The sequence below is a fragment of the Crocodylus siamensis genome, chromosome 9 (genome assembly GCF_052110815.1).
Source record: "Crocodylus siamensis isolate JL-2025a chromosome 9, ASM5211081v1, whole genome shotgun sequence".
Lineage (NCBI taxonomy): Eukaryota > Metazoa > Chordata > Crocodylia > Crocodylidae > Crocodylus > Crocodylus siamensis.
In genome coordinates this window covers 24,478,724-24,499,690 of record NC_143403.1, presented here as the reverse complement: position 1 = coordinate 24,499,690, position 20,967 = coordinate 24,478,724, and the positions used below count along the sequence as shown (strand labels likewise).

The 20,967-nt window shown below is 43.9% G+C and overlaps 1 pseudogene; it reads left to right on the top strand.

Annotated features, from left to right (window-relative positions):
- Positions 1–801: 801 nt before the first annotated feature.
- Positions 802–20,967, top strand: part of LOC149857222 (plasmanylethanolamine desaturase 1-like) — a 134,910-nt pseudogene continuing 114,744 nt past the window's right edge.

Here is a 20,967-nt window from a genome sequence, read left to right as displayed (position 1 = left end):
TGCTGACTGGCAGCAGTTCCCTGCTCTGCATGCTGGCTGTTGTGGATCCTTTCCTGAGGTGCTGAATTCTCCCTACACACTGTGTAGAGAACCTGGGCACTTAAATCAGGTCTGCAGCTGAATCTAGTACTCAAAAGAGCTGGGTGTGTGGTTGACACTGGGGCATGGAAAAAGTGGGTTCTCCTTCCACACTTACTGACTGTGATGTCTATCTATGGGCCTAACTCTGTGAGGTGCCAGAAACCTGCAAAGCACATATAGCACATATTAGGGGGTTATAGCACATATTAGGGGCAGGCTGGTAGGTGCTGTTATTTCTGTTGCTGCACCTGGGTTTCATCACTAGGGCTGTATCTACACTACCAGCTACTGCTGGCACAGCTGTGTCAGTCAGCTGCATGACAAGCTGCAGTCCCTCACTGACAGCTCTGCTAGCAGAAACACAGTGCAGATTCAATGACACCAGCAAAGCTGTACTTTTATCAGGAGAGCTTGTTTTGCTTGGGACTGAAGGTAGGGTGGTCACTATAATGGTACAAAACAGAGTTTTGCTCATGTGACAGGCTGGTATTCCTGTACCAGTGACATATGCCTTTAATAAACAGTCTAGTTTTACAGGTACAGAAAGGTAGGCATTAGTTATTACATTAGATAAATGTGATTTCTGAGTTCTGTCTTCCCTTTGAGCTGTGGTCAGGAGGAGATAAATTAGCCGTAAAAGATGTTCTGGACCCCAAATCTTCTTATGAAACTGTAACACATCTCAAACTGAATGGAGTTTCTCCATAATAACCACTTGCAATGTCTCATCTGCTGCTTCGCTTATTCTTCAGATTGGCAGTTGATGATATGGATCAGAAGGATTCTCTTGAAATCCCAATTAATGCAGAAGGTGCACAGGTGAGTAGAAACAACGTTTCCCGAGATGGTCTTTAATGATGGGTTATAGCAGTGGCCTCACCAAACACAGTGGCCATATCACACTCCTGGTGAGTGTTCTAAGGGCCATGAAGTGCTGGGAACAACAAAGACAAGTTGGGAGCATGTCAAGAAAATAATGTTGATTTTTTTCATGAATATAACATTACTGTACATACGTTGAATGAAGAGAGCAAATTTGTAGTAGTTTAACATACTGCTATTTAGGTGGCAAATGATTTTTGCATTTACCTTGTCTGCACACCTTAATGTCAAAAGAAGAGATGAGAATACTTAGTGAGATAATCATTGGGCATGTCTATGTGTGCACTTCAATGTGTATTAGCCTTCTTTAATGCACATTAAAGCAATACCTAAAAACCAGGCTCTTTAGTTAATTGTGCATTGAGACATGCTAATATACATTTTCCTTGTACCTCAGGGCACTTTTACACATGCTCTGGGGGTGAGGGAGGTTGTGATTTAATTAGAGTGGCTCCACCACCATTTTGAAGCATGGAGATGCTGATACACAAGATGTGGGAGGCTGCTGGAGCGCGGCAATTACCACGCTCCAGCAGACTCAATGGAGTGCCTATACACGAGAGCAGAGATATAAAGCACATTAACTAAAGTGCATTAATGCACATGTAGATGCACCCATTGGATACCAAATAACTCCAGGCATTGTTTTTACACTACATATACAGTCAGCTTTACCCATTTGTGCTCTGACTCAACAGGATGGATGGCAAATATTTGTTCATTGACTAATCCTGAACATTTGAACATTGCACTTGAAGTACCCTGATGGTACTCCTCAGCAATGTGTATATTCTTTTCCAGTGAGGGCTCACTCCTCTCTTTTTGTATACTTAAATCACCCACAGAAGTCACTAGCCATTGTAATTACAAGAGCAGATGTTAAGAGTTTTTCTCTTTGTGGTTTGTTTGCTTTTCTTTTTTTTTAAGGGTATTCTTTATTGTGCCCCTGTCCCACACAGCTGGCCCATCACAAGGTCTGTGCATCACAACACCACAAACTACACCTCCAGCTTCCACTTTTAGTGTATCCAGTCCATGTGAGAGCCTGTTTCTTTATTCACTTACTTTGTTTTTTGTGTAGCTCCATAGGTGTGTTTGCTGCACAAAGTGTCCCCACTACACAGAAAAAAAGAGGTGGGCAGAGCCTCCGCACTAAGGCACTGAGTGGTTTATGCTGGGGCAAACTGACAGTTACACTTGGGCTAAGAAGGATCGTTTCATTTAGCAGAAGTTCAGAAACCAAATGTTGAACTTCCTTGTGAAAGGAAAGGGAACCCCAGATCCAGGGAAGTCGGTGTAATGAGCTGCCACAAAGCCACAGGCCTTGGAACCTGACGTGGCCCTGAGTGAGGACTCCTGCCAGGTGAGCTGCTGAGAAGCTGGGTGGGTGAACTGGTGGGACATCAGGACTGGTCTGGTTTCCTGGAACTTAGTTAAACTTAGGCCAGGTACAGACATTACACTTTTACCAGTATAAGTGATCAGAATCTGGTCTATACCTGTCATAGAGCAGTTCGGCACACAGAAATTTGGTTTAAAAATGGCAGAACCTGGTCTGAGATTCCTTCCCATCCCCCCTGCCTCCCCCGCCGCCCCAAAAGCAAATGTGTATTCTGTTTACCAATCTAAACTATGCTGCTTACAGAAAATTGCATAATAGAACGATTTCACCTCAAGCTTTTTGAATGTCTGTACCTAGCCTTACTACGTATTGCTCTGGTGTAGTTCTCTGTGCATTCCCTCCAATCCCCACATTCAGAAATGCATTATACTGGTGCAATTTGACTTGCACCAGATTTCAAGGGTAAATTATGCTGTTGCAAGCACTGCTTTATGGCATGGCAGCACATATACTTTGAGGGTGAAATACTCGCCTAATTGAAACAAATGAGGGTTTTGCCATTGATGTTGTTGGGGCCAGATTTTCATGCCGGGGAGCTTCATATGAAACTATGACTATAGGTTGCTACAGTATAGTTAGTGCAGATAGTGCTGTCAGAGTTCAGCTATGTCTTCCTCCTGATTTTGTTCTGCTTTTTTTTCTTGTCTACCCACCAGCTCCTGTCTTGCAATTTTGTTTGCTCTTTAATTTCACTCATCTCCATATAATTGCTATTGTCCTCATGATTTTGAGATCCTCCTGCAATAACAGTCACAGCCTGTCTTATGATCTATTTATGTATGAATTATTGTTACTTTTCCGAAGTTTAATAGATTAAATGAGAGAGAGAAAGGGAGAGCATGCCTATCTATAGACAGCATCCAAAGGAAAAAATAATCAAGCACTCCAAGAGTAAGATAAGATAATTACCACATCACCTACAGGATTCTTAACAAAGTATGAATCTTCATTGCCCTATTAATGAACTGCAATTTAATCGCTTGAGAGCATCTCAGTATGGAATCAAAATGATTTTTTTCATATGACATTCACTCCATGGACAGTTTTTATTTGATACTTGTGAATAAGGTTCTGCTGGAAGCACTCGGGAAGGCATTGCCTGTGAATTTCATCTTTGCTTTCTTATGAATTGCAGATTAAATTCTGGAAGTACCATCTCTTTCAGATTTAATGAACTATTATTTTTATTTAATTGTCCTGTCCAAAACTAATTGTTTTTCCTTTTGATTTTTGGGGGGCCTGAGCTCATTGACATAACCCAGTCCTGATTCAGCAGAACACGCAAACACTTGCTGAATTCACGTCTTCACTGGAATTTAAACATGTGCCTAACTGCTTTGCTAAACTGGGGCCTCAGAGACTTCCCATTGACCTCATTGGGCCTAAGGAAAGCATTTTTTTCACTCTGTGGAAATGCTATTTTAAAAAGTAGCTGCAAGAAGCTATCTTATGTGTGTTACCTATAGTGACAGGTGGTCACTATACCAGCAACAGCCTCAAGGCAAAAGCTGGCCTTCCTGAGCACGCTGGGACTGCTGATCACATGAGTATCAGTTGTTCTTCTTTCTCTGGAGGGGGGAATCTGTCTGCTCTCCAAGGATGCCAACGCAGCACCACACCATTAACAATGCAAATCATAGCTAACTTCAGCACGATGCTCTTTAGGAAAGAGAAAGGCAGCGGCAAATAATTTTTGTGCTAAAAGCTTTTTCGGGAAATGACCGGCTCTTGTTCTCTATTTGTACAGCACCTAGCACAGTCCCTGGATGGGGCTCTCAGTGCTATAATAACACAAACAAATAACAGTAATATAGTCCATTAATTGTAAATTATGAAGAATAAAGGAAAGTCATGGCAATCTTACACGTCAATAACCGTATCGGCCCTGGTAGCTTTGCTTTTTTTTTCTTCTCTCTCCCTCTCCAAGTTCGTGGCAAGCTGCCTTGCTGCTCTCGCTCCCTCCTTCTGTTCTCCCAAACCATCTGTGTCCCCTTTCCAGGCAGCAATTCTATGATTCAGAGCCATTCATCCCTTTGTTCTTTCCCCCCAGCATCCTACTCCATGGGTCTCTCAATGTATTGTCTGCAATCCAGAGTTCCTGTGACAAGTCCAGACTTATACAACTGGGAGGTGGCGGGGGAAGGGAAGGCTGCCTTTGGGATATGAACATGTAATATCATCCTACACACCACCATGGGAAACGGCATGGGGGTAGGAATAGTCACAACATGAAAACACGCATTATTTAGGTATGGAAATGTCATTGGCTACACCTACATTTTGCTATTTAGTCACAAAGCCATCTCCCTCTTTGTTGAGGCCACATTTACAGGGTGTGATGTAAATCCCAGTATACATGGTAATGAGCACAGGTTCAATTTTGTCCACAAGCAGAGATTGGCTGGCTGGCACTGGGACTCTCCTTCTCTAGCATTTATTTAATAAGCTCAGAAGCCATTCCTCAGAGTTTTGGGCATCAGAGCATCATGCCCATGGTCAGCATAGTGCCCTAGTCATATGTAGATGCAGACTCAAACCACTGTGATTTTATCCATATACTGCAACGATGCACATCTCTCCTGTGGGCCCTGGGAAGCTTTCTATTACTCCTAGTTTCTGAACAGGCATTTCCCAGTAGCCTTTCCAAAAGCTATGGCTGAAAGCAGGGTCTGGAACAGCACCTCTGTCCTTGTTACTCTTGATCATCCATAGAGTAAAACCCATAGAGTGATGATCACATGAGAAGCATTGCTGCTTCAAGTAAACTTGGAGCCTGGTGGGGACCAGGTTGTTTATCTCAGGCCATACCTTAAAAGTTCCTGTGTGACTCCAGCCTCAAAATCCTTCTTTTCTTTCGGGTGTTGAAAATTCCAGCTCAGCAACAAACTCTTGACCGTCCCCCATTCTGAGAGCATGCCACATCCCTGTGAAATGCTGGGGGGACTGGAAGAAATGGCAGCCCTACTAGAAGTCTGGGCACTGACTCCCTGTGCCTCAGCAGGCACCAACCCCATCAGCTGGTCATCCTGTCTCCATATACGCAGCTTGATGTGGTATTTCTGTTAGACATTTCCACCCAGAACTTGATTTTACCAGCTGGGCTATGAAAAAAACAAATCCAGCCTGTGATAAATGTTTTGAAAACACTTTCACTAGTGTTGTGGGCTCTAATCGGCCCTTCTTAAACAACAGTAAAGCGATTCTACATTAAATAAATGACTTAAAGAGGGGAAAAGAAATGCAAAGTCATTTGTTGAGTGGCTAGGAAATGTAAGCGCTTTGTTTGTTAGATATTGTTTCTCTTGGTGCTCCCTGGGTGCTTATTGGTATTTAGAGTCTTGTACAGCACAGACAACATTCTTAGAACTTCATGAATAATACATGGGGAAAATGGACTAGGGATCTAACAGTTTGAGGGAGATTTCTTATCCTGTATGGGGGAAATACTTGCTAGAAATGGTAGCATCTCTCAAACAAGGAGAAACTTCAAACACAACGTTCAAATATTGCCTTTAAAAGTGTTTACTTTGCCAAACATTCTCCTGTCTCTTAAAGCTTTCATGGCTTGAAGAGGTACTTGGGTTCCCAATGTGATCCTTATCTCACAATAAATGATCAAGTATAAAGCCTTCCAAAGTTGGAATGTCAGAACAATATACACTGAGACTTTTTTTCCACTGGGCCTTTAAATTAGAGAGAGAGAACACTTTTTGATATTTTTTCTGGTTGGAAATAATGTAATAAATAAGACCATCTTCTTTCAGTTGCAATTTATAAATACAATTCCTCAAGAACTGGTTTTTGTGTATGAAAGCTATAAAATGTGCATGTCATTTGCAAGCGATATATACTGTACATTTTCTGACTTATTCACAAAAGATCTCACTATAACCCTGCTGCAGGAAAGGGCCAAGGGACATCTGCAAATAAGCAGACTAGCTAGATGAATTTGATTTCTAGCTCTGTGTTTATTCCTTTTCCACTTTCCCCAGCAGGGGCATCTTCACGGGTCACTGGGTTTATGGTTTGCCAATGTTTATACTGCAAGTCTTTGGTAAGAGCACAGTCCTTGTGTGTTCAGAAGAATTTGTGACCTCCTTTTGCGTGCCCAGAATATCTGGGATGGGAGTGGCTGCCTGCAGAAAGACAAGTGGGGAATTGCGTGTTCCCATTTTCCGCATTTGTTGTGTGTTTTCAGGTTAAAGTGCCTGCAAAATGGCTCTTTGCTGGGAGAAGGCAAGAAGAGGGGAAGCTTAGATTTCCTTTTGCAAATAGAAGACTGAAGTAGTATAAAGAACTGAACAACAATTGGAGGGCACAACAATAAACTAAAATGAAAATCTTTTATGCACTAGCCTTACACAGAGATTATCTGATGCCTTAATTCTGCAGGGTGACTCCAGTTTTTGAGCCACTATTCCCCATCTGCTTTCTGGGCATCCCTCTCTCTCTCCTCTCCAGGGATGAGCAGCAAATTGCATCTCCTTTCACCTTGATTCTGCAAACACATCCATACTTTTAATTCTAAGCACATGGCTAGTTCCACAGCATTCACTGAGATAACTTATGTGTGTAAAACAAAGCACATGAGGTGGTGCTTTGCAGGATCAGGACTGCAGTTTGTAGGGTGATACTGTGGAACTAGAATATTAGCCTAATGATTATACCAACCGTAAGCGGAAGACTAGGAATGTCAGATACTAACTCTGACATATGTCTGTGTCAGGGGAAGGGAACAGGTGTGGGGGAAGCAAAGTAGAATACTGGCAGTATATTTAAAGTGGTGAAAAATATCATCTTCCATTGTAAATTACTGCTGAAAATAGAAAACTAAAGCAAAGGAGATACCAAGCACAGTGGTAAGCCAAGAACATCCCCCCCTAGTATCCAGACTCCAAGGGAAAAAAGGAGGAGTGTAGAGATAGAAAATAAATGTTAAAATCAATGCTGACACCCATAATTACAGCAGAGGATCAGCAAATTGGGCATGAAAACCTGGCTCTCCTCTTTGCAGAGCTATATCTTCAGAAATGACGCTTTGCTCCTTAGCTGAGACATACTGATGCATCTCATTCAATACAGGCTCCCTGTTGTCAGTGCTCTGCTCAGTTGTATGCTACTTTACCCATAAGGGTGTTGAACAAATATTTTGTATCCAAGAGAGACTCATTAATATTTTTTGCAACTTTCTTATTATTCTTCTGCACAGGCCTTGTAATGGGAGTCTCCTCCAGAGATGTCTTACGCACATGTCTTTAGGCAATGTTGATGACTGAGTATAGCTTGTTTTTCCTGAAAGCTTTATAACCTTCTAGACTAGGGACAGAAGTTACATGTAAATGGGTTTAAGTGACCAGAAACTGGTTTAAATCTGTAACAGAACAGAAATTCAGTGCACATAAACCACTTCCAAAATGACTGAAACTGGTTAAAGGTAAACCTGGTTGAATTTAGTATCAGACTTAACTAATTTAGGTCAAACCAATTTATGGAACGTCTGTCCCAGACCCCTTCCTGGTTTAAATTAACTCATAGACCTCTAGCATCTCAGGATGTTTTGCAGCCCTAGGCTGGGCTGTGCTAGGCTGTGCTGCCTGCTCCAGCAGAGCAGGGTTGGCCCCACCCCTCTCCTCCCTAGCTGGAGCACTATCACTGCTCTGGCTGGCTGAGAGGGGGTGGGGGTGGCAGGGACCTCCAGAGGTCCTCTAGTGTTTAGTCCAGCCCCTGTGCGAGCCCTGGCCAGACCCTCCGGTACAAGCACTAGAATCTAAAGAGTGGAGGGTTTGCTCACTGTGGGGGGCTCTGTGTTGCTGGGGAAAAAAGCCACCAAGGGCTTCCTGGGGCCAGTTATCCCCCCACCCTCCTGCCGCACAGTGGGGCCCAGCGCTGCACCCCTCCAGCCCTGTGCCCCTAGGCAGCACTGCACAGATCCCTCCTACCACCTGTCCCTGTGGGGGGGGGGGCAGAGGGGAGAAGGAGGAGGAAAGCCCTGCTAGCCGCAGTGGCTTCATGACAGCCTGGCCTGGCCTGGGTGCAGGGATGCTGGAGCAAGCTGGGCACAGAGCTCCCATGGCCCCAGCCTGAGACTTAGCCAGCTGGGTAGTGCACTGCTCTGACAGTTTGGCCTCTCTGTGCCCACCCCCAGCAGTGCCTGCACACCATCCTGGCTCAGCCCCACAGCCCCAGCCCTGGCCCCAGCCCTGGGTGAAGCGGGCGGATGGCAGGGCTGGGCTGAGCAAGGCCGTGGGGGCAGGGCCCTTCCCTGCTGGCTGTAGCTCAGGCTGGGGCCATGGGAGCTGTGCACCTGGATTGCTTTCGGCTCCCCATGCTCAGACCAGGTTGGGCTGTCACGGAGCCACTGGCGCGGGCAGGACTCTTCCCCTCCTTCTCCTCTGTCATGGGGCTGGGCAGGTGGGGCTAAGTGCAGCACCACCTTGGGGCACAGGGCTAGAGGGGTGCAGTGCTGAGCCCTGCTGTGAGGCAGGGGAGGAAAGCCGGCCACAGGAAGCCCTTTGTGGCTTTTTTCCCCAGGAGTACAGAGCCTCCCCGGTGAGCAAACCCTCCACTCTTTAGATTCTAGTGCTTGTACCAGAGGGTCTGGCCAGGGCTCAGGCAGGAGCTGCACTAGACACTAGACCTCTGGAGGTCTCTACCAGTCCCATTTCTCTGTGATTCTCTCCTTCGCCTCAAGCCCAGTGTCAAGGGTCAGGAATCTGGCCATGCCCCAATTTTCACTGCTTGACCCTTCAGTGCCAGCTGGGGTCTGGCCATGCTGCCCCACAACCAAATGCCCGGCAAAGGCTGCTTCCCCCCCTCCCCTTTGAGTGACACTCTGGCTGGGGTCCCTGCAGGCAAGGGTGGGGATTTAATTCCCTCTCCAATCATACTCAGCCTGCTGGGGCCTGGCCACTGCCTCCCACCCCCACCTCCCTGCAGCTCAGCTCAGCTTCTCTCCAGCCTTCTGGCTACTGCTGAAGGGAAGGGAGGATTGCTCTAGCACCCCCCGGCTTCTAGCCTAAGCCACTGCAGGCATGTGCCTGCATTTCCAGAATCAAAAGTGAATGTCTATTCACTTGCATATCCATTCAATCTATGCAGGTTTGACTAACCTGCAAAGACTGAATCGATTCAGGCTTGAGCTTTTTGAATGTCCATACTTAACCCTAGACTCTCCAAGTCTGGGCAGTGTAAGTGGACTGAACACCAGCAGTCAGGAATGACTGATTCTGACCCAGTCTCCAATGTGGACATGCACCAGAATCACTGTAGCTTGAACTTTTAAATGGCCAATAACTCTGGGGTATAACATGATAAAGCTGGCCTCTGGTTTTCCACAGACACTTCTGCACTCCATTTGAAAGCAATGAGAGATATGAGATCAGCTTCTCTTCAATCAGGCCTAGCATATTTTAATTTAGACCCTCCAAATCAGAGGCCACTTTAGAAAAAATGCAGAGGCACCTGATGGATTCTCTGCAGATTCTGGTATGCATCCACTGTACAGAGGAACCACTGTGAATGAACCTGAGCATCTACCCAGGTCTCAGTGTAAAACTGCCCTTATAATAAAAATACAAAGTTGATTTTATACATTCCACTCATTTCATGGGATTTATTTCCTCCTTTGACAGGAAAACATGGATTAAAATATAAAACCCTTGGGGAATCCCATATTGGGTAACTACAGTTTATAAGGTTAAAGATAGACCCTGTTAATTCAGGAGGTACTGTTATCTCCTATAATCACTGGTAATGGACACTGAAACTCAGCAATGGCACTATTTTAATAGGATTTCTTTTTTTTCCCTTCAGTTTTGTGCAAACTGGGCCAGATTAATTCTTCTAATAACTTCATTAAAGTCAGTAAACCTGTACCAGGAAAGAATATGGCTCTAAGTACAATTCAGACTCTCGGAAAGAAGCATATCCTGATGACTGGTTTGACTGTCATTAAACCAATCCTCATCCAAGTCTTTTTTCCAAGTCATTATCATGGACCTTTTTGTTTTAATCATTTTTTCTAATTGACATGTGAGTAAGACAAAGAGAGTAGGCAGGGAATACAAATAACTCCCCTGATACTCAAGGTGTAACCATTATAGTTCTTAATATTGTTACCCACTTTAAACAATGATTTGATTGATAGTATTGATCTGAAGCTATAAAAAAAGATTCCAAGAAATTGAAATAAAAGGAGAATTAGTAAAATAAAAGAATATAGAGAGAAGAAGAGAAAACAATAATAGATGTAGGCTCAGTATTGTCATTAGAAGCATTTGCTTCCATGAGTTCTTTAGACAGGAAACATTAGGGGTGGGAAAACGCAGATTTTTTTCTGCAATCATAAGCAATAAATAGAATAAATTATAAGCAACACAAAAGTTCCCACCATTTCTTGAATGTTACAATTATAGAACTGTGCTGTAGAAATGTCTGAAGACAATTGCTTAGGACTTTAAAATGAAATCAGCCATTTAGGCAAATGACCCTCCTGCAAGCGAATAACTTTTCTAATGCAGTTTGCCTTGGCACAACGCTGCAAAGTGGAGTGAATGCAGCAATTTGCGGGATTTGGCACAGTGAGCCCCGCAAGCACTTAGCAAAAGCAATTGTGTAGCTCCATTGACAATCCCGCATATCACACCATGGGGAGCCAGCACTTTTTATCTGTCGGCACTGTCGGTGACAAATATTAAAATAAAATGTATGACACTATAGGTGCTTCAAAATTCAAACTGTAAGGTTCATACTGTGGGACTTCTAACCATGTAATAAAGCACAGGGAAGAAAGCAGAGTTCAGACCCCATGCTGTAATAAAGGCAAGGAAACCTTAAGTGTTCAAATACATAATTCATTCTATTCTGAGACTTTCTACTAGGTCTCTACTTGTAACAGTTTTAATTTGTGCCCTGGATGATGCATTCTTTAATTTCTCTGTCTTCCACCCCCTGCAACAGCCAGAGGAGTGCTGGGTAATAATGGCTTGTTAAGGTGCATGAGGGCAAGCGCTCCCAATAAGTCACAAAGCTAAGAAATAGTCACATATGGGTGTTAGTCCTAGCTAGACAATTCTGGGCAGAACATAAAAGAATAGATGGGTGAAACACTGGCTCCTGTGAGCACAATAAATATGCCTGCAGTACATATCTTTACACCAGCTTATCTAATTTTAGTTGTAATAGCATGTGCTTAGAGAATGTCTTTATCCAAGGAGTCCAAAGCATCGACAGACTCATCCCCATAATTTCACTTGAGGTGTAACTGGTATCCTCATTTTGATAAACTAAGGCACAAAGAGGTTGGAAATCCAGCTCTTGCTTCCTTACCCTATGTTCTCTACTGCTTGCTTAAATTGTTTTAAATAATGTAACATACAATACATGTTTTAAAACTTCCTAATTATTTATTAGCTTGATAATTCATATGCAATACATGAGCATTTTCGTTACTTATAGATTTTCTATGTGTTGTTATAATATTTCTTGCCATGTACAGTAATATGCTATACACCTTGTATTCAATCATTTACTGTACTGTAATATTGTATTTCTACAGTGAATTTGGAAAGGAAAACTAGAAGAGAAAGTTAACACACTAGTAGGTACACATGTGTACACGTGTGCATGGTTATTAAGGCTGTGCGAAGCTGATTCGATTTGGCGGAGATTCTGACCAATTTGGCAACCAAATATCTGAATTCAAATGAAATCAGGAGACCCTTTAATCTGTCTGAATTGAATCAGAACCCTCCAAATCGATTTGGAGAGGCTCGGAGAGATTTGATGATTCAGACTTAGACACAGTTTTAAATGCCTTTTCTACATACCTCACGGTACCAGACAGCTCAAGAATGCTGCGATGCTGGGGTGGATGGAGCGTCCCATGGGAGCATGGGGGGGTCCCCAGTGTGCTCATCGGCGAACCCAGAAGTGGAACCAGGAGCACTTCCAGTCCACTTCTGGGTGCGCCACAGAGTGTGCGGGGGGCTCTCCTCCAAGTTTGGCAACTGGTACCTCCTAGGTCGGGGGGAGGGGCACCTGAGGTCCCCCTGCGGCCAACTGCCGAGCCAGAAGGGTACAGGGGGGTTCCCTCATGCTCTCGGTGGCAGACCCAGATGTGGGCTGGAAGTACTTCCATTCCACTTCTGAGTCAGCTGCCGAGCACCCGGGTGGCCCCCATGCTCCTGTGGGATGCTCCATCCACCTCACCAGCTCAGCATTCACAAGGTATGCCTGGTACCTCAAGGTATGTAGAAAAAACATTTTTATGGTGTTTATGGCCGAATTGCTGATTCTCTGAGTTAGCATCAAATCTTAAGATTTGGATTCAGCCGAATTGAATTGAATTGGGACAGTGATCTGAATCAACAAATCAAATCGCTGTCCCCCGAATCAGGCCAAATCCAAACCCAAATTGAATACAGCCTGCTTTGTCCATATGTATGCACACAAATTGTAGGCTACACCACTGTTTAGATGCACATTACAATATAGAAGGATAAATTTATTCTTCTTTTGACTCAGATGAAGAGAGTGTACATACCTCAGGGATTAATTTAGCCCAGCTGTGAAAACAACATGTATGTTTCAAATGGGAGTCATCATTTAATTTAATTATACACATTCAGCCTCATGCAACCTTGGTGTAAGCAGACGTCATTTCTTCAAAGTTGCATCAAGGTTGCATTTTAGTCCATTTAGATTTCCTAGTCTTTTTTGTGATTCAGACCTGTAATTTTTAATAACTTATCATTTTTATTTCTTTCTCTGTATTCTTTCTCAGATGGTAACATATTGCTGGTACCTAAAAGCTGCTATATTTACAGTGCAACAAAGTGTTGTACTTGTTATTCAAGGTGCAGTTCCATCAGGGAACTGGGGACTACCACCTCTCTTACTCATGATGACATGAGACATAGCTCTGGAAGGAGCTGAATGCACAACACCGCTTGAAACCCTGGGAGCTCAGCACCTTCAACTATTACTCTAGGAGTTGCCCATGGTATAGATGTTTAGTCAGCCAAATCATCTTGCCTTTCTTCTGCTATAAGTGTTTGCTATAAGCTAATGCAATTTCCTGCCCTTTGATCTTCATCAGAGTTACAGGTTTTATTACTCCCCCATTGACCATGGTGTCTAGAATGCTTTTTCTGGCTGAATCTCATTTTCTATCCATCTGACATCTTTAGGTCCCTTTTCATTAATTCTCTGCATTTACAGGTGTTGCAATACCTCTTTATTAAGTACCACATGAAGTTTTGTTTAGCATGGGGATTATTTTTTCCAGGATTATTATGAAAGACTTAAAAAAAAAAACAACCCCAAAAATACCAAAATGCCATTTTCTAGCACAAATTCCTGCTTTTCTCCATGAGTCACCACACCACCCAGTATGCTGCACTGCAATATGCTTTCTGTCTGTGGTCCTTAGCCAGGAGTCAGCATGTGTATAAATTTACCAAGATCTTGTGCAGCAGTTATTAGATGCTTCACCAGTATGTAAATGTCATGTTGATTACATCCCTTCCTAAGGTACAGTAACATATCACAAGAGAGTAATTACATTCAACCACTGTGTTTTGTTCCATATCCAGTTTATGGTCATTAAAGTTTGCTGTTCAGGTGCAACTCATAGTGGTGTGCAGGTCCTCCTCAGAGCCCACACACCACTTATGCCATTCAGTATCCCTTTTTGAGACGTATGTGTGCAGAACACCTGCACAAAGAGGCTTCTTTCCACCTAACATGTTACATAGGCTTTTGGGGTAGAAGGTGGAAGGGGAACCTGGATTCATATTTACATGAACACAGAGACCACTAGCAGATGTTATTCCACCAAATGACTAAAAGCCATTGTAGTATGTCCACGCTGAGGTGCTATGGCTGTCCCAGGGTGTCACAGCTGCATTCAGCCAACCTCAGTACTTTCCAGTGCTCCAGGATGTTCCTAAAAGAGCTGCAGTAGGTGAACTAGTCCATTACTGAATATTTTTAATGCCATGCAGTGCCAGTCATCTAAGCTAGGGACAGAAGTTACACATGAACTGATTTAAGTGACTAGAAACTTGTTTAAACCTGTAGCAGAACTTAAGTTCAGTGCACATAAACCAGTTTCAAAATGGCTGAAATTGGTTTAAGATAAACCTGGTTGAATGTACCATTAGACTTAATTGACTTGGGTCAAACTGGCTTATGGAACTTCTGTCCCAGACCCCTTCCTGGTTTAAGTTAAATCAGTGTCCCCCAGAATCTTAGCATGCTTCTTAAACCTGGGCTAGGCTGGGCTGTCTGCTCCAGAGAGCAGGGCTGGCCCTGCCTCTCTCCTCCCTATCTGGAGCTCCAGCTGGCTGAGAGGGAGGTGGAGACTGCAAGTACAGCAGCGTCCACACGCTGCTCAAGCATGTGGATCCCTCTCCCTCCCTCCTTTTTCCCACAGCTGGCATCTGATCATGGTCATGCCACCCTGCAAGCTAGCTAGTGCTGAGAGGTGTCTATGTGTGTGTGTCCAATTTCACTGGAATAAAGGTAGACAGAACAGCATCCACTTACGCCTTTTTGAAGCTAATTAATATGTCAGCTGGTAATGTCCCTCCATTGTTCCTTAAAAATGCTTTCATAGTTTCATAGTTGTTAGGTTTGGAAGGGACCTGAACAGATGATCAAGTCTGACCCCCTGCCACGGGCAGGAAAGAATGCTGGGGTCAAATGACCCCGGCTAGGTGATTATCTAGCCTCCTTTTGAAGACCCCTAGGGTAGGGGCGAGAATCACTTCCCTTGGAAGTTGGTTCCAGATCCTAGCCGCCCTGACTGTGAAGTAGTGCCTCCTGATATCTAGCCTGAATGTACTCTCACTCAACTTTTGGCCATTATTCCTTGTCAGTCCTGGTAGTGCTCAGGGGAACAGGGACTGCTGGTCTCCCTTGGCCAGTTTATAGATGGCCACCAGATCCCCTCTCAGCCTTCTCTTGTGAAGGCTGAACAGGTTCAGGTCTCGTAGCCTCCCCTCGTAGGGCCTGTCTTGCTGCCCCCTGATTACGCGAGTGGCCCTCCTCTAGACCCTCTCGATACTGGCCACATCCCTCCTGAAGTGCAGCGCCCAGAACTGGACACAGCACTCCAACTGCAGCCTCACCATTGTTGCATAGAGAGGGAGGATCACCTCCTTGGATCTGCTCGTGTTGCATCTGTGGATGCATGACAAGGTGTGGTTGGCCTTCCTGCCCGTGTCCTCACATTGGCGGCCCATGTTCATCTTGGAATCTATAATAACTCCAAGATCCTTTTCTGCCTCTGTGCTGATGAGAAGAGAGTTCCCCGGCCTGTAGGTATGGTGCTGGTTCTTCCTCCCCAAGTGCAATACCTTGCACTTGTTAGTATTGAAACCCATCCTGTTCTCATCCACCCACCTCTGTAACCTGTCCCTCTCCTCCAGCATGCCCACTTCTCCCCACATCTTAGTGTCATCTGTGAAGTTGAACAAGATGCTTTTCACCCCCTCGTCCAAGTCTCTGATGAAGATGTTGAACAGCACAGGCCTGAGGACCGAGCCCTGGGGGACCCCACTGCCCACATCCCTCCAGGTCGAAAATGACCCATCCACCACCACTCTCTGGGTGCAGCCCTACAGCCAATTTGCAACCCATCTGACTGTGTAGGCATCAACACCACGGTCGCCTAATTTTTTAATGAGAATGGGGTGAAAGACAGTGTAGGAGGTCTTCCTAAAGTCCAGAAAGACTACATCCACTGCGACACCTGCATCCAATGATTTTGTGACTTGGTCATAGAAGGCCACCAGGTTGGTCTGACAGGCCCTGCCTCTAATGAGCCCATGTTGGTTGCCCCTAACCATAATCAGTTCATTGCCCCTAAGCAAAAAGCAGTTTAAGAAGATCTTGAACTAATGAGAGATGCTTTTTTTTCTTGATGGGCTGATAAGCTTTGTGTTCTGATAAGCTCCCTGCTGACTGCTGGATTGGTGTCAATGTGGGGACAGAGAGAGTTGTAAGAAATGACTTGGTTTGCAATGAATGTAGTGCCTGTCAGTTTGCTTCAGACAGCATGAAGAAGCAGAGAGAGGGAGACTGAAAAGCTCAATATCCTCAACAGATGCATGCACAGCACACAAGCATTCTTCCCTTCCCCCCATCCTTTGCTTCAGAGTACTAGCTGGGGGTTGACAACACTCCCTGCCCCTTGAGCAGTGAGTGGGGTTGGAAAATCCTGGCAAGGGCTGCTTCCTTTCCTCCCTCTCCCCCTCGGACACACCCTGGCTGGTGACTGTGCAGGCCAGGGTGGGGGTACAAACCCCTCCCTAATCATTTTGCTGGGGCCCGGCCCCACTTCCACCTCCCTCAGCTCAGCACTAAGGAAGGGAAGGGAGGGCTTACTTTACCACTCCCTGGCTCCTAGCATGTGCCTGCATTTCCTGAATCAAAAGTGAATGTCTATCTACTTGCAAATTGGTTCAAACTGGTTTCTCTGCAGGTTAGCTGCAAATATTGAATCAATGGAGGCTCAAGCTTTTTGAACGTCTGTTCCTAGCCCTAGACTTCTTGGTCTGCATAGATTGAACCCTCCTATGTAGTTTTCTGAATGTAAGCAGGAGATACCAACCCCTTTTCTGGGGAAGGAAAAGAAAGCTGTGGCTGTTATGAAATTGCCAAGCGACTCCACTACTATTCACCCTTTACCAATAGCAGAGGACAAAGGGACTTTTGCCCTAGGGAAGTGGGTGGAAGGCAGCATGTGCCCACCAGGATAAGGCTATAAGACTTGGATTTGCCAGCCAAGGAAGACAGACAGTGGCATTGCTGTTTCCCTCCAAGTTTGTCCTGTCTGACAGCAGTGCCTTTATATTGCAGTTTGGGCTCCACTGAACCCCCATTTTGAGGCTGCCTAAGAAGCACTAAGCCACAGTGTCTAACTCAGGTATCACAGCCGTGCTCCCTTTCCCACCAGCTCCTATCACTTCTGTGGTTGCAGCAGCCATTTCCAGGTCCTTTAAGTACAGGGAATGCTGGCAGCTTGTAATCACTGTCACATCTCTTACAGGGACCTTCTATGTTCAGGAGGCTGCAGCTGACAGAGAAATCCAGTGAAAATCCAAGCCCTGATTCAAATCCAAAGTCTTCATTACTTTTTAACAGTCCATACCTCAACATTTTTTGCTAGTGGCAGAGGGCAAATACTAGTTCAATTGCTTGGGAATTTTACAATAATCACAGCTTGCTTTTCCTTCCTCTAGAAATGGGTTTGTTACTGTCTCCTGCTCACTATATGACACTGCCCATACACTCATTTTTATGGTCTTTAAGGAAGGCACCTCTTTCTGCATCTGTCTGGAACATGAAGTTGACTCCTGTGAGAATGAGGAAGTTCTGATGATCTATACTCAAGTGTATTTGCCATCTAACAGATATCTGGAGTGAAGCACAAGCTTCACTGAAATCAATAGCAAACCTCCTATTGGGGCATGATTTCATTTTTGGATTAAAAATACCTTAGTCAGATAAGATGCAACACCTCAAGGTTTTGGTAAACTGGTTGCTGTTTGAGGAGGTTAACATTTGGACTACTAACAGAAAAAGATGCTGCAGCATGTTCAATCTGGAGGGACTTCCCCAGGCATAATGTTTCCTGCAGCTCCCCCTGGGATGATGCAGCTATACCCAGCCCCGCAATATGGCCCAGTACCTCCAAAGGACCATCTGGCTCTGTTAGCAATTTTTGCTGCAATGCTGGCTGGTTTGAAGAAATGTAGTACTTTGGTTCCTGTCTGAGGATGGTATTTCATTCTTTTAAGAAAATATTACTCCACTCGGCTTTTATAATAGCTCTTTCATGCTGAGAGAGGGGTATTTCTGACCACTTATTGCTAAAATGCAGGTAATTAGAAGCAGGAGCTCTGTGCAGTTGGGTCAAAGAAAGAACAAAACAGAGAACTAAAAATAAAAATAAATCACCTGTCTCCCTGCTTTAGTTTAGGGGAAAGGTCTCTCTGACACTATCTGCTCTGAGGCTACACTGAGGCTCTTTGACTGTGCTGGGAGACTTGTTGACACTACTGACTCAACACTGAATCAAGTCACTCCAACTGTGATCTGAGACCTACAGCAGAATGCGAGCATCTTGACATCATGTCAAAATAGTGGAATCAGAAAGCAGGAACACACTGAAGAGGCTTTTATTTCCCAGATGCAAAGGAACAGGATTACATCATATTATTTTTATTTTTAAATAAAGGTAGCTTTCTATTCAAAAGTACAATTTATCTGAATGAGAAAGGGGTGCCACAGTTTCCTTCCTTTTCCCCAATTTCAATAAACAGCATTACGACGGACAGTAGTTTCACTGGACACTGTCTAATACACCTCACTATAACAAAGTTCTTTGGCTTACAGGAATTGAAAGCCTGGGTTTGGAAATTATTTTGTTTCAAATTTTGAGTTATAAAATTAAGGGGCCAATGATGACTCACACACAAAAGGTTGGAGGGGGGAGACGAAGGGATATTTATTGAATTATTTTGAGCTGTATTTGTGCAGCTGTACTCATTTGGGGACATGAATGTTGCCTGCCACTGTCTTCCCCAAAATTTGTGCTGTGGATTTTAGTAAGACTATCCATAAATGTCTGGGCAATCAAAGATATTTGGACAATAATAAGTAGGTTTCAACCAGAGCAGTTAGTTTAATTATCAGATGGTGACAACGCTTTCCAAAGCAGGTATTTTTCTGTAGATGAGATGATGCTTGTAGTACCATGCAGAATCATCGTTTACAGTAGGATCTCTCAAACACTGCACAGTATCTTACTTCTAATATGGCATGATAGTCAGGCTTTCCCTTGTGGAAAGCCTTTTACAAAGGGAAAGGTGAAAACCAAAACCTGCATCTAAAATAGATGGGGAGTGGTAAAATACATATAAAAAACAGGATGAAGCAAAAACTCTGATTTAATTTCCTGCAGGGTCATAGATTTCCAGGAATCAGCAAACCCATGTATCAATAGTATAGCAATAAATGAAAACAATCCATTAAAAAAAATGTTTCTTTTTCTCTTGGGCGTTCCCAAAAGGAAGTCGACACCGACCCAGTTTGAGAAACACTTACCTAATCCAATCGTTGCCCAGCATGTATTCCCATGTGCAACTTGGGTGGGCAGGATGCCATCCGAACAGATGGGTCTAACTGTAGGCAACCAAGAGACCATGTGTGTGAATCAAGTATGGGTGTTTACAGCATCATTTCCCTGATGAGAACATCAAAATGGCAGTCCAGTCTAAGATCCTGGCTCAGTTAAAGATGTATTTCAGTCATTCAGCATTAAGGTGGACAACTCTATTAAGATCAGTAAATAACCTCCACTTGTGGGGTCACAAGATTTTGTTTGGTTGAATTGGCCACAATGCTGGGTGAAGGGGAACAGGACTCTTAAAAAAGAATGTCTCTGACTTTTGTCTGCTCCGGGGAGGCTCTTCCTGAATGGATCCAAAGAAGCTTTTAAATCTTTGCTGAATGTAAGGTAACAAGTGAGGGGTTAGTAATCATAGGTTTAGGGCTGCAAGGTAGTCTGTTCTAAGCCTTTGATTTAGGAAAGCATCCCTTTTCAGGGCTTTAACTACTTGCTTCACTGTAGACAGTGGGACTTAAATACGCAGGCTTTGTGTTAGACACATGCTTAAGGCCCTGATTTAACAAGATCACATTTGTGAAGTTATGCACATGCTTAAGTACCTAACTGAGTCAGGGTCTAATTACTCAGTGGTGTAACTAGGGTGTGGTGGCTGGGCAGCTGCCCAAGGCATAGGGGTTGCAGGAAAAAACCACTGCTGCTGCAGCTGCATTATCGCAGTCAGGCAGCATCTGCAACTGGAAGTTGCTGCTTCCCCTGTTTGTGGCAGCTGCTGTGGGTGCTTGGCCATGTTGTTACACCTCTGCTAATTACTATCCCACATAAAGATGCAGTTAAGCACTTCAAGGCCTAAAATCTAATTTATTCCTTGTATATGTCGAACACCAGGACTCCTACTAAATTATCACTAGAAGTTATTTAAAACTAGTAACAAATTGAGCCTGAAGTATGGGAGCTGGAACCAGAATTAGAATCCCTCTAGTCTCAAATCAATAACTTGATCTCATCTACTTTTACAGAAGAGATTGTGACAGATTGATCCTGGAATGCTTAGCCTGAATGTTGTCATTAATTCAGTTTACCTTTTGTTATTGGCTTGTTTTCTTTGCACTGAACTGCGTGCATTTATATAATTTTGATCACATATGGTCATAGACCTTTTATATTTTGCTTGAAGGTTTTATTTATTGTTTGTATAATTGGTTGCATTATATTATATGTGTGCCTAAGTAAGCCCAGTTTGAAAATACTAGATTTAAAAGGTGTAGCTATATCTGGTATGAAAAAATTAAATTATTTTTCATGAGCGTTCCAATAATAACTTTTTGCTAATAGTAATTAATAACTCCTCTACATGTCTGTGGTATTTGGATTATTTCTTCCTGTATTTTGAGAAATAATCTGATTTCTAATTGGAATATTTGTAGAAATTATCTACGGAGCTTCTTGTTCAACTCTATCCCAC